We start from the raw sequence: 16,181 nt of genomic DNA, 5'->3' as shown, positions 1-16,181 counted from the left end.
ACAACAAACAATCTGCTGGGGTACTCAGGTGAAGCAGCACCTTTGGAAGGAAAAGAAATTGTTGATGTTCTATGTTGAAACCCTATAACAGGGCCTGAACCCTCTGCTGTTCATTCGGCCTTCCAACTTTATTCCCCTTTCTCTCCCAATCCTGGTTCCATCCATACAGTTTGCAACAGGCTCCCTCTCCTCCACAATTTCCAGTTCGGTTCCAAATTCCATTTGCCATTGGCCTCCCTCGTAAAGGTTCCCATTTTTTAAAAAAGGCGGTCATGATGTAAGGTTTCAACTCAAAATCTAGACAGTTCCTTTCTCCTCACAGATGCAGCTTGACCTGCTAAATTCCAGCAGCAGATTGCTGCTTCATATTTCATCATCAGCACTCTGTTGTGTCTTCGTACATATGTTACGTATTTACAGACTGTTTTAGTACTTAATTAGTGGATATATCAAGATTCCATGCTTCATGCACTGGACGAGTCTTTATTTCTCATTCTCACATCACGTGTTGTTCTGACTGACGACACCATCGCCTTGCTTGACAAGTGTCAAACTACATTAACTGACCTTACCATTTCAATACATGACATCCCTTCTTTCCTGAGAAATGAATTTGAATGTTTTAGAACACATTCAATTCACAGACTTAAACCATTTCAATTCAACACACATTCTCTGACATGCATGACTATAACCAAAACATTTTCTGTTTCAATTTAATAACTCTGGAACTGTAAACTTCTTTTTCAACTTACAACAGTTTTCTTTGTTTCAAAGTCCACAACTTAAAGGTCTACTGCAGTACAAGGTCATTAAACTTCAGAGGTTATTTTCTAACCCTTTGAGGTTTCTGTACCGGTTTCTCTTCAATGAGTGGTAATGGCTTCTGCTCACTGTGAATCTAAGCTTGTCTGTAACTGTCCATCATATTGTCCTCTTGTCCCGGTACCTCTTTGTCAAATCCTTGAGTTTCCTCCTGTTTGTTAAAAGTCTCCTTGTGTTGGGCTTTTTTACACGTTTGGTATTCCTTGCATACTGCACTCCCGTTAGAGATCAATTACCACTTGATTTCCTGTTTTCTTCACCACCTAGTGTGGTGTAGTGTTGAAGGGACTGGTGAATTTTTCCACTTTTCCTTACTGGATAAGCACAGTGTCCCCAGCTTTTACAGTACTCTTGTGTTCCTCTGTGATCATCTGCATACAGCTTTTACTTTCCTGTTTGTTCTGCATCCTGATCTCGTACCTCCAGTTCTGCTGTTTACCTCCTTGATGTCTGGTATCTCCCCTCTTATTTTGCTGTTATAGCGAAGGACTTTTCCTTGTAGTGGTATGCCTCACACATCTGTACTCAGTCACATATTTTCTCAGTTCATGTTTCCAGTCAAGTCCTTCTGCTTGAGCGATCCCAATCCCTTTCATCAGTGATGCATTTTGTTGCTCCACTTCATCTGAGCCCACTTTGGCGTTGGTTTCAGGTGTTTGATTCCATTACTCTTACAATATTCCTTGAACTGTTCAGATCTGAATTGAGGTCCAATATCTGATCTGATAGATATGGGCAGTCCATGCCTACTGAAAATGTTCTCCAGACTGTCAATAACCATCTCTATACTTGTAGAGGTCAAAATGTCATATTCTACTAGAGTGGAATGGTTTGTTGGTAATGATCCAAGCAAATCAGCAGCTACCTCCTGCCAAGGACCAATCAGTAACAGTGCCAGTTTTAGTGGTTCTGGTGGGTCGGGTCTAGATACATTTTGACAGCCGTGACAAGTTTTGCAGTATTTCTCAGCTGCTTTAATCGTACCAAGCCACCAACCCTTGGTTCTGAGATGCTGCTTTGTACCAACGATTCCCAAGTGTCCTTCATGAGCTCTGGCGAGTGTCCTTGTGTGCAGGGCTTTTGATAACACAATCTGTGTCCCTCTAAAGGTAAGATGACCCACTACACACATCTCATTCGCAATGGACGCATATGCCTTACAGTTCTCAAAGTGTCTACCCATGACAGCTTTATGCGCTTCCTGCAGCTCTGGATCTGTGGCTGAGGCTCTCTCCACTTTTCATGTTGTCAGAGCTTTAGGTGTAGGATTCATATTTATGAACCTGACGTTTCTCTGAATAATGCTTATGTTTCTCTTTTTGAGCAGTCTCTCCCAGTAGCCTCGACAGTGGGTCTGCAATGCTCTGTTTTCCTGGCAGGTGTATGACTCTGTAGTCATATAGTTGCAATCTGAGGACCCACCGCTATATGCATGTGTATGGTTTAGATCTTGGGCTGTATATCATCTCCAAAGCTTTGTGATCTGTGATCAGGTCAAATTTTCCTCCCATATAAATAAGGATGAAGTCTTTCACAGGCCCATGCTAGTGCTAATGCTTCTCGCTCTGCTTGTGAGTATTTTCACTCACAGTCTGTGAGACTACGGCTCACAGAGCAGACAGGTACCATCTCTTCATTTTACTTTTGTATGAGTACTGCCCCCAGTCTGACCTGGCTGGCACCTGCTATTACTTTAGTTGGTGCATCTTTATCAAAATTGGCCAATATACCTGCTCTTGCTAGCTCCTCTTTTGGGGCCTTGAATACCTGCCTCTGTTCATCTTCGAACTTGAACTGTGTGTCCTTCCTGGTCACACAATCGTCTGAGTGGTTCTGACAAAAGTTGCAAACTCTGGTATGAATCTGTTGTTGTAGCCAAGAAGGCCTGGGAAACTCCTCGCTTTGGTGGCATTTGTGGTTCACGAGCCTCCATTACTGCTCACACTCTGTCCTCAGTTGGTCTAATGCCTTTCTGTGACGAGAATTCCTGCGAAAACCAGACTGTCCATGTTGAACTGACATTTCTCTGGGTTCAGTGTCAGTCCACACTCTGCGAATCTCTTAAGACAGCGTGCAGTCTCTCATCGTGCAGTTTTTGGTTAGGCACATGTGCAGTCACATCATCTGAGGTGTTCTTATCTCCTTCAGTTCCATCTGAAGCATTTGCTGACTCGTGCTGGTACTGCTCACTGGCTGATGATGCACCAAATATCGGTCTATTCACATCATTATGCACTGCAAATGTGGTTATCTCTCTATAGTCTGGAGTTAGCTCTAGCTGGTGATAGCCCCATTTCAAGTCTGGTTTGCTAAACACCGTAGTTCCATTCATACCCTGCAGTATCTCATCTAGAGTTGGAATGGGATATCTCTCCCTCATAATTGCTTAATTTGCCCTTCTCATGTCTAGGCACGTTCTGATGTCCTTGTGAGGTTTTGATAAAATTGCTACTGAGTTAACCCCAGGAGTTTGGCCTTCAACCTTCTCACTAATGTCCAGTTTCATTAGCTGTTCATTTTTTTTCTCTCAACAGCTTCCCTGAAGTTGTAAGTTGTGAGTCTGAGTGGCTGGGTCACAGGCTTTACTTTTGGATCAACGTACAGCCTGATCTGCTTAGTGTTCAGCCTCCCTACCTCTTCAGACACTTTGGGTACTGCAGCTTAAGTGACTCTTTAATGTCTGTCACTACTGACACATTTTCTCAAATCTTTAACACACCAATGTTGTAGTTGTTTCTCTACCTAGGAGTGGTTCACCATTGCCTTTTATCACGATGGACCCTGCCTGGTCTGTTCTGTTTTCAATACTTATTTCACATTCAAACATCCCCTTAACCTCCAGTGATGTCTTGATTAATATGGGTACAGCTTCCTCTTCTGCTTAGGAATAAATGAATGGCACTTTATTTTCTCTGACTTTAGCTTTTCCCACACATTTTCACCCAGTATATTACTTCTGGCTCCTGAATCTACTAACATGCACAGATTTACACCCCCTAAACAAAAAAAAGTAATTTTTTTCAGATAACTGTCTCATTAACAACACATGCAAATGCCTTCTGTTCATCCTCAACATTGTTCACTTTTTGTGTCTTTAATCCTTTTGTCTGGCCCATTTTTGCAAAGTGATCCTTACCAGTGCATTTTCTGAACATCTGTCCATGAGTTGATCACTTTGGTTCTCTACCCAGATGATCTGTGTTTCCACATCTGTAGCATTTCCTTTTATTTGTATTAGTAGACTTTCTTTTCCTGTCTGTCTTTTTGCCATGTGCTGTGTCCTCACAGTGTGAAAGACGGCACACAGTCTTTGGCTGGCTCCCTTGGAGTGACATGGCTGATAACTATTCCTCTACTTCTTCACATTGTGCCGCTATTTCCAGTGTGTGGGCAAGTGTTAGGTCCTGCATATTCTCCAGTAGTTTTCTCCGCACATAGACTGAGTTACATTTTCCCACTTTGGCGTCTCTGATTTAGTTGTCTGTGTCAGTTTGAAAATTGCTGTCTTTTGCTGCCTGCCGAATGTGAATTGAACCATCTCACCTGATGAAAATGCTGCCGGGCAAATGTAGTGTTGACCTGGGGAACGAAGTAAGCATTCAGTGCTGCTGCATAGTCTGTGACTTGTCCTGTGTTTGGTAGTGTTGAGACTATACCCTGTACATCTGGTCCAGCAAGATGTAAAAAGTAGTGCTCTCCTTCTTTGTTTTATGTTATCTGTTGTGTTACTATCCACCGTCAGTCTTTTACCGTTGGCAGAAAGTTCAAATGAGTTGACCCACCATATCCATCTCGGACCTAGCATAGCTGGCTCAGTAAAACATTGGAAGTGTTGGATCCCGGATTTTCCACTTTTATCAACTTTCAAGATCTGTATCCTCATTGCCCCTGTTGTGTATTTGCAACCTATCCTCGTACTTAATCAGGGAGTGCATATATCATGACTCAGTGCTTCATGCTCTGAGCATGTCTTTATTTCTCATTCTCGCTTCCATGCTCCTGCACGTCGTGTGGTTCTGTCCCCATACCTGACAAATGTCAAACTAACTGACCTTACCCATTTCAATACATGACAATATACAACACATTTGTATTTACATTTCACATAACAGAGAGAAGAAAAATAATATAATTTCATCTGGTATGTAGGTTAGGGAAATGGAAGATGGAAATGCATGGAAACAGGCCCTTTGGCCCAGCTGACCCCGACACCACTCTTCCTGTTAGTCCCAGTTGCTTACGTTTAGCCTATAACCTTACAAGCCCTAATGCTCCACTTACCTAACCAAATTCCTCTTAAAAGTAGCATTGTACCTGCCTTGACCCCTTCCTGTGGTACTCATTCCAGATACACATTACTTTCTGTGTAAAGAAGTTACCTCTCAAGTCTCTTTTAACTCTTTCCTTTCTCATCTTGTATCTCTGCTCACCGATATTGGGCTCCTCAACCCTGGGGAAAAGTCTATGACCATCTTCCTTATCCATACCCCTCATGATGTATGAACTTTTGTGAGGTGACCGCTCATTCTGTTGCGTCCCAAGGAATAAAGATCCAGCATGGATGATCTCTCCAGACAGCGTTCTGGTAAATAACTTCTGCACCCTCTGCAGTTTGACAGAGTCTTTCCTACAACAGGGGGACCTAAATTGTATACAATCTCCAAGTTGCAGGAACTTCAACCATTGCTGTCACAAGCAATTATGTCACTGCAATATAATGTTTCTACTGCTGAATACGATGTGTGGAAGTCGAATCCGGATAAAGTCACTCAGAGACCATATAAGTACTATCTCTTTATTCAAAGCACCTGGGGCTTACTCAAGTTAGTCGATCAAATAGGAATATTCTGTGACTGTTCCTGCCTGGTCCACCAACTGACTCACAATTACCCTTACAAAATGGATATAGTCGTTCAGATACCCCCCACACACATACCTGGAGTCAGACTTAACTATTGCTTGACAGTACTGAGAGACAAATTACAGAATAGGTGTAATGGCCTCATACACAAACAGGGTGGAGCAGTCCTATCTCTGCGCTTGACTGCACAAAGAAACTGGGATCTTGAAACACTGTCTAACTCTGAGAGGAAATGTGGCTCAGCATGGCTTAGCTCATCTGTTGATCATCAGCAGCGAAAACAGCCTGCTATGTTTAACTGGCTGTGTTAACCCTTCACATACCTTATCAGATGCCCTGACTAATGAGTAACTGCCTTCTTCATTACATTGTCTACTTGTATGACCGCATTCATGAACTGTGCACTTGTACTCCCAGATCCTCTGTTCCACAACACTTGTCAGTGCCCTTTCATTCACTGTCTAGGTTCTATGCTGGTTTGAATGTCCAGAATACGTCACCTCACACTTGCCTAAGTAAAGTCCTTTTGTAATTACTTGGCCCATCTCCTTAACTGATCAAAACCACTTCACAAGTCATTATAACCTGCTTCACTATCAACATAACCCCTTACTTTAGTGTCATCAGTAAAATTACTAATCATGACATATAGCTTTACATCCAAATAATTTACATTGTTACTTACCCTTGTCACTTGACTGGGGTTGAAGCTATACTGGACTTGAGGTAATGGTCTTGTGATGGTGGAGTGACGTCATTTTCCCGCCAGTAGAGGTCATGTGACAGTTTTTTTTTACAGGGTATAAAAGGAGGACTCCTCCCTGTGAGGAGGGGCAGTTCGTGGCTGGATTTGCCATGTTGACTTCATGCCACTGTGTGATTTAATGTTATGACGCAGTTTAGTTGGAAGATGAAGTTTTATCTAATGCCTAAAGTTTAAAAGGTCATTGCCAGCAGTTTCTTTATAACACTGCTAGTTGAGAATCAATGGAGAGTGAAGATCGGAGTTCGGGAGTTAAAAGATTGAGGAGAATCGATTTCGACAGTGAAACAGGTTCGACCTTGTTTGATCCTTATTCGGAAGGAATTCGTTGACTGTTCTCGTGTTAGTCCCTGTGAAATAGCCGAAAGGATTGGGAACAGTTCTGTAAAGGAAAGGTCAGTGCCTTTAAGCCGTTTCATTTGTTCATCCCTGTAAATTCATCGTGGGAAAAGATCGATTTGGGAACCGAAGCAACACGACATGAAAGAGAATTTAAATCATCTTAAAAAGTCTCTCCCTTAAATGGACTGTGAGCATTTTGAACTTTTGCAAAACTACTTTGAAGAACTGTTTTTGCAACATCGCTTTAAGAACTGTTAAGCTTCCTTGCTTTAAGAACTGTTTAAGCTGCTGCACAGCAGCTGACTTCCAGTTACGTTAGTGATTTGTTTACTTTTGGGGCGTTTGTTTTCAGTGTTTAATAAACGTGTTATTTGTTATAAAAACCCCTGCCTCACTCATATATTTATTGTTGCTTGAATCTGTAACATAAATATGGGGGCTGCATCCGGATTGGTTCGTTTGAGTTTAAGTGCTTGTTAAATTTTCATTCGGTGTTTTGGAAAAGGGGAATACTCGATTCTTTTGTTTGATTGGCTTGTGAGTGGTATTCGGCAACAATGAATATTGATGAGTTTCTGGCTTCGCCAGACGTGGAGTTGTTGGCGAAGGCGAAAAAAACTGAGGTGTCTGAGATAGCTAGTAGATTGCAACTTAAAGGTATTTTGAAGACTACATCAAAGGTTGTAATACAGAGAAAAATCGCGTCACACTATGTGGATTCGGGTGATTTTGAGGAATTGATCTTAGAGTCATTTCCAATAAGTAATATAGAGATGCAGTTGCAAATCGAACAAATGAAGTTGGAACAAAGTAAAGCAGAATTGGAGCGTTGTAGGTTAGAAGCTGATCAGAAAAAAAGGGAATTTGAAAAAGCGATGACAGAATTAAGGTCTGGGAATCAGTCTTCTGGTTCTAGAAAACCGTTTGTTGCTAGTCAAGAAATTAAATTGGTCCCACCATTTCGTGAAATAGAAGTGGAAAGATATTTCCAACATTTTGAAACGATTGCTCAGATTTCAGAGTGGCTGAAAGATAAATGGTCAGTGTTGTTACAAAGTGTAATTAAAGGCAAAGCACAAGAAGTTTATACAGCTTTAACTGCTGCGCAAGCATTAGATTATGATGTTGTGAAAATGCATATTTTAAAATCATACGAATTAGTCCCAGAAGCGTATAGAGAAAGATTCAGAAGTTTGAAGAAGTCAGTGGAAAAAACTTATGTGGAATTTGCCTATGATAAAGCTGTTGAGAGATGGGTTTCTTCTAAAAATGTAAATGAGGACTATGATACATTGAAAGAGCTGATTTTAATGGAGGAATTTAAAAGCATTCCTGTTGAAGTAAGGACCTACTTAAATGAGAGGGATACTGATAAATTGCAGGACTGTGCTAGATTAGCTGATGAGTATGCTTTAATCCATAAGAATAAATTTCCTCAGGGCAGAATTTTTAAGAGGAAAAATAACACGGAGACTCAAGGTAAATCAGAAATTAAATCAGAAGTTAATGAGAAAGGTAAGGAGGAAGGAAAACCTGTGAAGGAAAGACAGTTTAGTCTTATTTGTAACTATTGTAGGAAGCCTGGCCATGTAATAGCTAACTGTTTCAGATTGAAAAAGAAAGAGAAGGAAGCAGTTCCAGATGCTTGTGTGCAACATACTGAAGCACCTGTAAAATTACAGGGTTTGATAAACACAAATGAGGTTTTGTTAGAGTCTGACCAAGTTAGAAAGGGATATGATCATTTTATAACTGAAGGGTTTGTATCCTTGAAAGAAGGATCTACTCTGGTGCCAATAAAAATCCTTAGGGATACTGGAGCTTCTCAATCACTGATGTTAGACAGTGTATTGAAGTTTAATGAAGAGTCTGATACTGGTGAGGTAAATTATATAAGAGGTGTTGGGAATGATTTTATGCCTGTACATTTGCAGAAAGTAAATTTAAAGTCAGGGTTAGTTACCGGATTTGTTAAAGTAGGATTACAGCATAGCTTACCTGTGAAGGGTATTTCTTTATTGTTAGGTAATGACTTGGCAGGTGGACAAGTTTTTCTTGAAGTGCATTTGACAATGGAGTCAGAGGAACCAGAGTTGAATTCTAACACAGATTCTTCCTGTGTTGTGACTAGAGCTATGGCTAAAAAGATTGATGCGCAGAATGAGGTTGTTATTCATGACTGTTCAACTTGGGGTTTGAGTTTTGAGGATGTGTCAGAGACTTTCTTACCTTTGTTGTTTGAACAAGATTCTTGGAGTAAGTCTGACTATGAAGATTTATCTCTGTCTCGGAAGGAGATGATAGCAGAGCAGAATAGAGACCCTGAGATTATAAAATTAAGAGAGCAAGCTCTACTAGATAGTGAAATTGAGAAGGTGCCAGTAGGATATTACTTGGAAAAAGGAGTGTTGATGAGGAAATGGAGATCACCTACAATTCCTGCAAGTGAGGAATGGAATATTGTTTACCAGGTAGTTGTCCCTAAAGTTTATCGAAATGAGATTTTGACTTTAGCTCATAGTGTGCCTTTAGGTGGACATCAAGGGGTAAGGAAAACTGTGGACAAGATTTTAAAACATTTTTACTGGCCTGGTCTAAGAAAAGATGTGGTGATGTTTTGTAAAATGCCATACTTGTCAAATTGTGGGTAAACCAAATCAAGTTACACCACTGGCTCCATTACAACCTATTCCAGCATTTGGTGAACCGTTTTCTAAAGTTATTGTAGATTGTGTTGGTCCATTACCAAAGACAAAAACTGGTTATCAGTATTTGTTGACTATCATGTGTACTTCGTCTAGGTTTCCAGAGGCAGTACCACTTAGGAATATAAAAGCTAAAACTGTGACAAAGCCCCTTATAAAATTCTTTGCTTTTTGTGGATTACCTAGGGAAATGCAAACTGATCAAGGCAGTAATTTTATGTCTGGATTGTTTCAACAGATAGTTTATGAATTGGGAGCTAAGCAGATCACTTCGTCTGCATACCATCCAGAGAGTCAAGGTGCCTTGGGGAGGTTTCATTCTACCCTCAAGAATATGATTAGGACATATTGTGTGGAAAATGAAAGTGATTGGGATGAGGGTATAAACTTAACTTTTATTTTCAGTAAGGGAATCGGTACAAGAATCTTTAGGTTTCAGTCCATTTGAACTTATATTTGGGCATAGAGTTAGAGGACCTTTAGCTTTATTAAAAGAACAGTAAGGAAGTACACACTAATTTGTTGGACTATGTTTTGAAATTTAAGGACAGGTTACATAAAGCTTGCAGCTTAGCCAAGGAAAATTTAAAATTGGCTCAGGAGAAAATGAAGACTTGGTATGATAAAGAAGTTAGGATGAGGATGTTTAAGCCTGGCGATAAGGAGTTGATTCTTTTCCCAGTACAAACGAATCCTTTACAAGCTAGATTTCATGGTCTTTATGAAATTGTGTCTGAAGTCAATGATGTGGATTACGTGATAAAAACTCCAGATCGTAGAAAGTCAACACAACTTTGCCATATAAATAATATAAAACCGTATTTTGAGAAACAATCTGATACTGTGACTGTTGTGGTTAGTGAGAATGAGGTTGATTTAACGAGGAACATGATAGATGATTCATCTGAATTTCATTCTAAATCCAATATTGTTTCTGTTAGGTTACTAAATTCAACCATTCTGGAAAATATTGATGAGAAATTAGCACATTTACAGCTAGAACCGAAACAACAGATGAAGGAATTAATTTTTAAATATAAGGATTTGTTTCCAGATGTTCTGAGAAGGACTACTATAGCTTCACATGATGTAGATGTTGGAGATGCCAAACCTATTAAACAACACCCATATAGGATGAACATAGGAAAATGTGAACTTGCTGAGAAAGAAATTAAATATATGTTAGAGAATAATATTATTAGACATTCTAACTCGAATTGGAGTTCACCCTGTGTTATGGTGCCAAAACCAGATGGTAGTATTAGGTTTTGTATGGACTGTAGGAAGGTACATGCTGTAACAAAAACAGATGCATATCCAATTCCTAGAGTAGATGATTGTGTAGATAAAGTTGGAAAAGCAAAGTTCCTTGCAAAGATTGATTTATTGAAAGGGTATTGGTGTGTTCCATTAACGGACAGAGGTAGAGAGATTTCTGCATTTGTAACTCCATCTGGGTTATATGAATATAATGTTCTTCCATTTGGGATGAAGAATGCCCCAGATACTTTCCAGAGGATGATTAACTCTGTGATTCAGGGATTGAAAGATACTGATGCTTATATTGATGATTTAGTGACAGGAAATGATACTTGGGAAGCACACGTTATTGCGGTGAAGAAATTGTTTGAAAGGCTTTCAAAAGCTAACTTAACTATTAATTTAGCTAAGAGTGAATTTGGCATGATTTACCTTGGTTATGTTGTGGGTCAAGGTAAGGTAGCTCCTGTTCAGGCAAAAGTTCGGACAGTTTTAGAGATTGCCACTCCCAACGGGGGAGAAATCTCTCAGAAGGTTCTTGGGAATAGTAGGATATTATCAAAAATTTTGTAAGAATTTTGCTAATGTTGCCCTTCCATTAACTAACCTTTTGCAGAAGAATGTGAAGTTTGTGTGGACAGTGCCTTGTCAAGAAGCATTTGAAAAATTGAAAACAATGATATGTCAACAACCTGTGCTCAAGGCACCTGACTTTGAAAAACCTTTCTCATTAGTTGTAGATGCTAGTGATGAGGCTGCAGGAGCAGTATTAATGCAAAGGAATGAGGGTGATGAGATTGATCATCTAGTAGCTTACTTTTCTAAGAAATTTAATAAGCATCAAAGAAATTATTCGACAATAGAGAAGGAATTGTTATCTCTTGTTTCAGCTTTAGAATATTTTGAGGAAGATGTTGGTACAACTCAAAAACCACTTATTGTTTACACTGATCATAATCCGTTAGTTTTTCTGAGTAAGATGAAAAACAAAAACAGAAGATTATTAAATTGGAGTTTGATGTTACAAGAGTACAAAATTGTGATAACTCATATTAAAGGTAAAGATAATGTGGTTGCTGTTTGTACATTCAACATCGAGATAGACAATGTAATTTTTTTTATGGAGTGTTTTTTTTACAATTGTAACACTCCTACTGTATTGTAAGATGTTATATGATACTGTATTGTATATTGTGTATGTTATTAAAATTTATACATCTGTTTTTCTTGTAAATAATTGTTAAAATTTTTGTTATTGACAGACCAAAAAATTTTTTTTTTGGAGGGAGGTGTTTCATACCCTTGTCACGTGACTGGTGTTGAAGCTATACTAGACTTGAGGTAATAGTCTTGTGATGGTGGAGTGACGTCATTTTCCCACCAGTAGAGGTCATGTGACAGGATTTTTTTTACAGGGTCTCAAAGGAGGACCCCTCCCTGTGAGGAGGGGCAGTTCGTGGCTGGATTTGCCATGTTGACTTCATGCCACTGCGTGATTTAATGTTATGACGCAGTTTAGTTGAAAGATGAAGTTTTATTTAATGCCTAAAGTTTAAAAGGTCATTGCCAGCAGTTTCTTTATAACACTGCTAGTTGAGAATCAGTGGAGAGTGAAGATTGGAGTTCGGAAGTTAAAAGATCGAGGAGAATCGATTTCAATGGTGAAACAGTTTCGACCTTGTTTGATCCTTGTTCAGAAGGAATTTGTTGACTGTTCTCGTGTTAATCCCTGTGAAATAGCAGAAAGGATTGGGAACAGTTTTGTTAAGGAAAGGTCAGTGCCTTTAAGCCATTTCATTTGTTCATCCCCGTAAATTCATCGTGGGAAAAGTTCGATTTGGGAACCGAAGCAACACGACGTGAAAGAGAATTTAAGTCGTCTTAAAAAGTCTCTCCCTTAAGTGGACTGTGAGCATTTTGAACTTTTGCAATACTACTTTGAGAACTGTTTTTGCAACATCGCTTTAAGAACTGTTAAGCTTCCTTGCTTTAAGAACTGTTTAAGCTGCCGCACAGCAGCTGATTTCCAGTTACGTTAGTTATTTGTTTACTTTTGGGGGGTTTGTTTTCAGTGTTTAATAAACATGTTATTTGTTATAAAAACCCGTTTCACTCATATATTTATTGTTGCTTGAATCCGTAACAACATAAATAACAAATAACAGAGGTTCCCAGACTGACTTCTGGGCCAACCCACTAGTCACAGGTTTCCAGTAGGAAAATTGACCTTCAACCATCATCCTCTGCTTCCTATCATCCAACCAATTCTGAATCTACTTCACAGTCCGTCCCAGAATCCCTTGCAACCTTCCCTTCCCAGTCAGGTTACCCTTTGGGGCTGTGCAAGCTCTGAAGTCCATATAAGCAACATTCACTGCTTTACCTTCATCTATTCCCTTAGTTACCTCTTCGAAAAACTCCAAATGATTTGTCAGACATCACCTCCCATCCACAGAACTTGCTGACTATTCCTGATCATGCCTTGACTATCGAAGTGATTGATGGTAGATCTTGACCCGCAGAATTCCCTGCAGTAACTTCCCTGCAACTGAAGTCAGGTTCACCAAGCTGTGGTACTCTGGCCTGTCCTTGCTGCCCTTTCTGAGTAATGGAACAACATTAGTCACACTAGTCTTCTGGAACATTAGTCACACTAGTCTTCTGGAACTTTATCAGTGGCTATCAACAAAGCAAGTATTTCTTTCTGTAAGTGCCTCTGTGATTTCTTCCCTGGCCTCCCATAAGATCCAGGGTTGCACTCGGTCAGGCCCTGGGAATTTGCTCATCTTAATGCGCTTCAAGGCTGCAAACACCTCCTTCCTCAGTACTTATCACCCTCAATAAACACCATGGAGAAATTAACATTCAAATTTCAGTCATTTTCTGTGGTTCCACATGTAGGCACCCCAATGGTCTTTAAGAGGACTTCATCTTTCCCTAGTCAACCTTTTTGCTATTAATAGAACTGAAGAACCTCTTGGGATTATCTTTTACCCTATCTGCTAAATCCATTTTATACCCTCTATTTGATCTCCTGATTTCCCTCTTCAGGTTTTTATAACTGTTGAGGGATTCATTTGTACCCAGCTACCTAAAATGATCCAAACTGCCTTTTTGTTTTCCTGACCAGAGCCTTAATATCTCACATTAGCCAGGGTTCCTTGAACTTGGTATGCCTACCTTTCACCCTAATGGGAACATGTTGCCCCTGAACTTTTGATATGATGCTTATAAAAGCGTCCCACATGCCAGCTGTTTCTTTGCCTTTAAAGGTGCAGCACAGTAGTGTAGCAGTTACTATAATACTATTACAGTGCCAGCAGCCTGGGTTCAATTCTGCCACTGTTTGTAAGGATTGCTTGGGTTTCCTCTGAGTGCTCCAGTTTCCTCCCACGTTCCAAAGACGCATGGGTTAATTGGACACCTGGGTGTAATTGTACAGCATGGGCTTGTTGGGCAGAAGTGCCTGATACTGTGCTGTATCTCTAAATAAACAAACAAACATAAATAGAGTTGCCCAGTTGACCTCAACTAGATCCTGCCTAACGCCCAAAGTTGGCCCTGCTCCACTTTAGAACCTGTGGACCTGTTCTATTGTTTTTCACAGTTACTTTAAAACTAAGAAAATGGTGTTCACTGGACCCAAAGTACTCCCCAACTGCCACTTCAGTTACTGGGCCTTCCTCGTTCTCGAAGAGGAAATCCAGTATTTCTCCTTCTTGAGAAGGTTCCAATGTATTTTGTGTGAGGAAACTGTGTTGAGCCACCCCAATTCTGCCCCATCCTGGCCCTATGTACTCTGAGTGACCTAGTCGATACCAGGAAAATGGAAATCTCTCACTAGCACTACCCTACCATTCTCAAAACTTTGTGTAACTTCTTGACACATCTGCTCCTGAAGTTCCCACTAACTATTGGGGGAAATCTATAATATAGCCTTACCAAAGTGACTAGCTCCTCCTTATTTCTGGATTCTACCCAAATGGCGTCTTTAAATGATCCCTCAAGAATATCCTCTCTAAGCATGACTGTTATATCCTCCCTTTTTAAGAAGATAACAAGCCATCCACTCCTACTTGTTCCTCTGTCCTTCCTAAAGCATAGCATTGGATCCTGGAACACTGACCTGGCAGTTGTGTCCATCTCTTGCCTATGTTTTTGTTATGGCCACAATATTGTAGTGCCTTGAGGCAATCCTTGCCCTCAGTTTGTCCACCTTACCTTTTAAGCTAAGTGCATTGAAATAGATGCAATTTGCCATGTGTCTGTCAATCCTTACCAATTTTTATCAATGCACATTAGAAAGCATCATATCTGGATGCATCACAGTTTGGAATGGCAACTACTTAGCATGTGGTGGAAAGAGACTGCGGAGAGTTGTGGACACAGCACATCACGGAAACTTGTCTCCCCTGCATAGATTTCTTCTATAATTTTTACTGCCTCTGTAAAGCTTTGGCTTTACTGAGACCCCCAACCACCCCAGACATTTGCTGTTCTCCCTTACCATAGAACATACAGCACAGTACAGGCCCTTCAACCCTCCATGTTGTGCCGACCCATATAATCCTTAAAAAAAAGTACTAAACCCACACTACCCCATAACCCTCTGTTTTTCTTTCATCTACGTGCCTGGCCAAGAGGCTTTTAAATAACCCCTAATATCTTAGCCTCCGCCACCATCCCTGGCAAGTCATTCCAGGCACTCACAACCCTCTGTGTAAAAAAAAAAACAACAACAACTTACCCTTGATGTCTCCCCTAAACTTTCCTTCCTTAATTTTGTACATATGCCCTCTGGTGTTTGCTATTGGTGCCCTGTGAAACAGGTATTGACTAACCACCCTATCTATGCCTCTCATAATCTTGTAGACCTCTATCAAGTCCCCTCTCATTCTTCTACGCTCCAAAGAGAGAAGTCCCAGCTCTGCTAACCTTGATTCATATGACTTGTTCTCCAAACCAGGCAACATCCTGGTAAATCTCCTCTGCACTCTCTCCATAGCTTCTTTCCATCTTCCATCTGGCTGAAGATTTTTTAAAAAAGCCTGAAAGCACATACTACCAGACTTGAGGTCAGCTTCTGTCTGCTGTTATAAGACTATTAAATGGTTACCTAGTTCAAGAAGATGAACTCTGCTGACTTCACAGTCTACCTCGTTATGACCCTTCGCCTTACTGTTTACCTACTGTGTTCTACCACAATGCACTCTGTAATGTTTTGGTCTGTATGAACAGAATACAAGACAAGCTTTTCACTGTATCTTTCAATTCCAATTTAAAGCAGAGGTCCTCTTTTTATTTTCAAGAAGTAGTAGAGGTATTAATCTAGTTTTATATACTATATGCTGAATTGTTATAAATATTTGAGACACTTTATTAAATGAACTATTTAGTTGAAGTTCCTTGTACTTCTCTAATGTTA

At 40.1% G+C, this 16,181-nt stretch overlaps 1 protein-coding gene across 5 annotated transcripts in view; it reads left to right on the top strand.

Annotated features, from left to right (window-relative positions):
- mre11a (MRE11 homolog A, double strand break repair nuclease) overlaps positions 1 to 16,181 on the top strand; it is a 177,044-nt gene that overhangs the window by 92,619 nt on the left and 68,244 nt on the right. The gene's annotated exons all lie outside the window — the stretch shown is intronic.

Source organism: Hypanus sabinus, chromosome 3 (genome assembly GCF_030144855.1).
Source record: "Hypanus sabinus isolate sHypSab1 chromosome 3, sHypSab1.hap1, whole genome shotgun sequence".
In the NCBI taxonomy this organism is placed as follows: Eukaryota; Metazoa; Chordata; class Chondrichthyes; order Myliobatiformes; family Dasyatidae; genus Hypanus; species Hypanus sabinus.
This window is presented reverse-complemented; position numbering and strand designations above follow the sequence as displayed.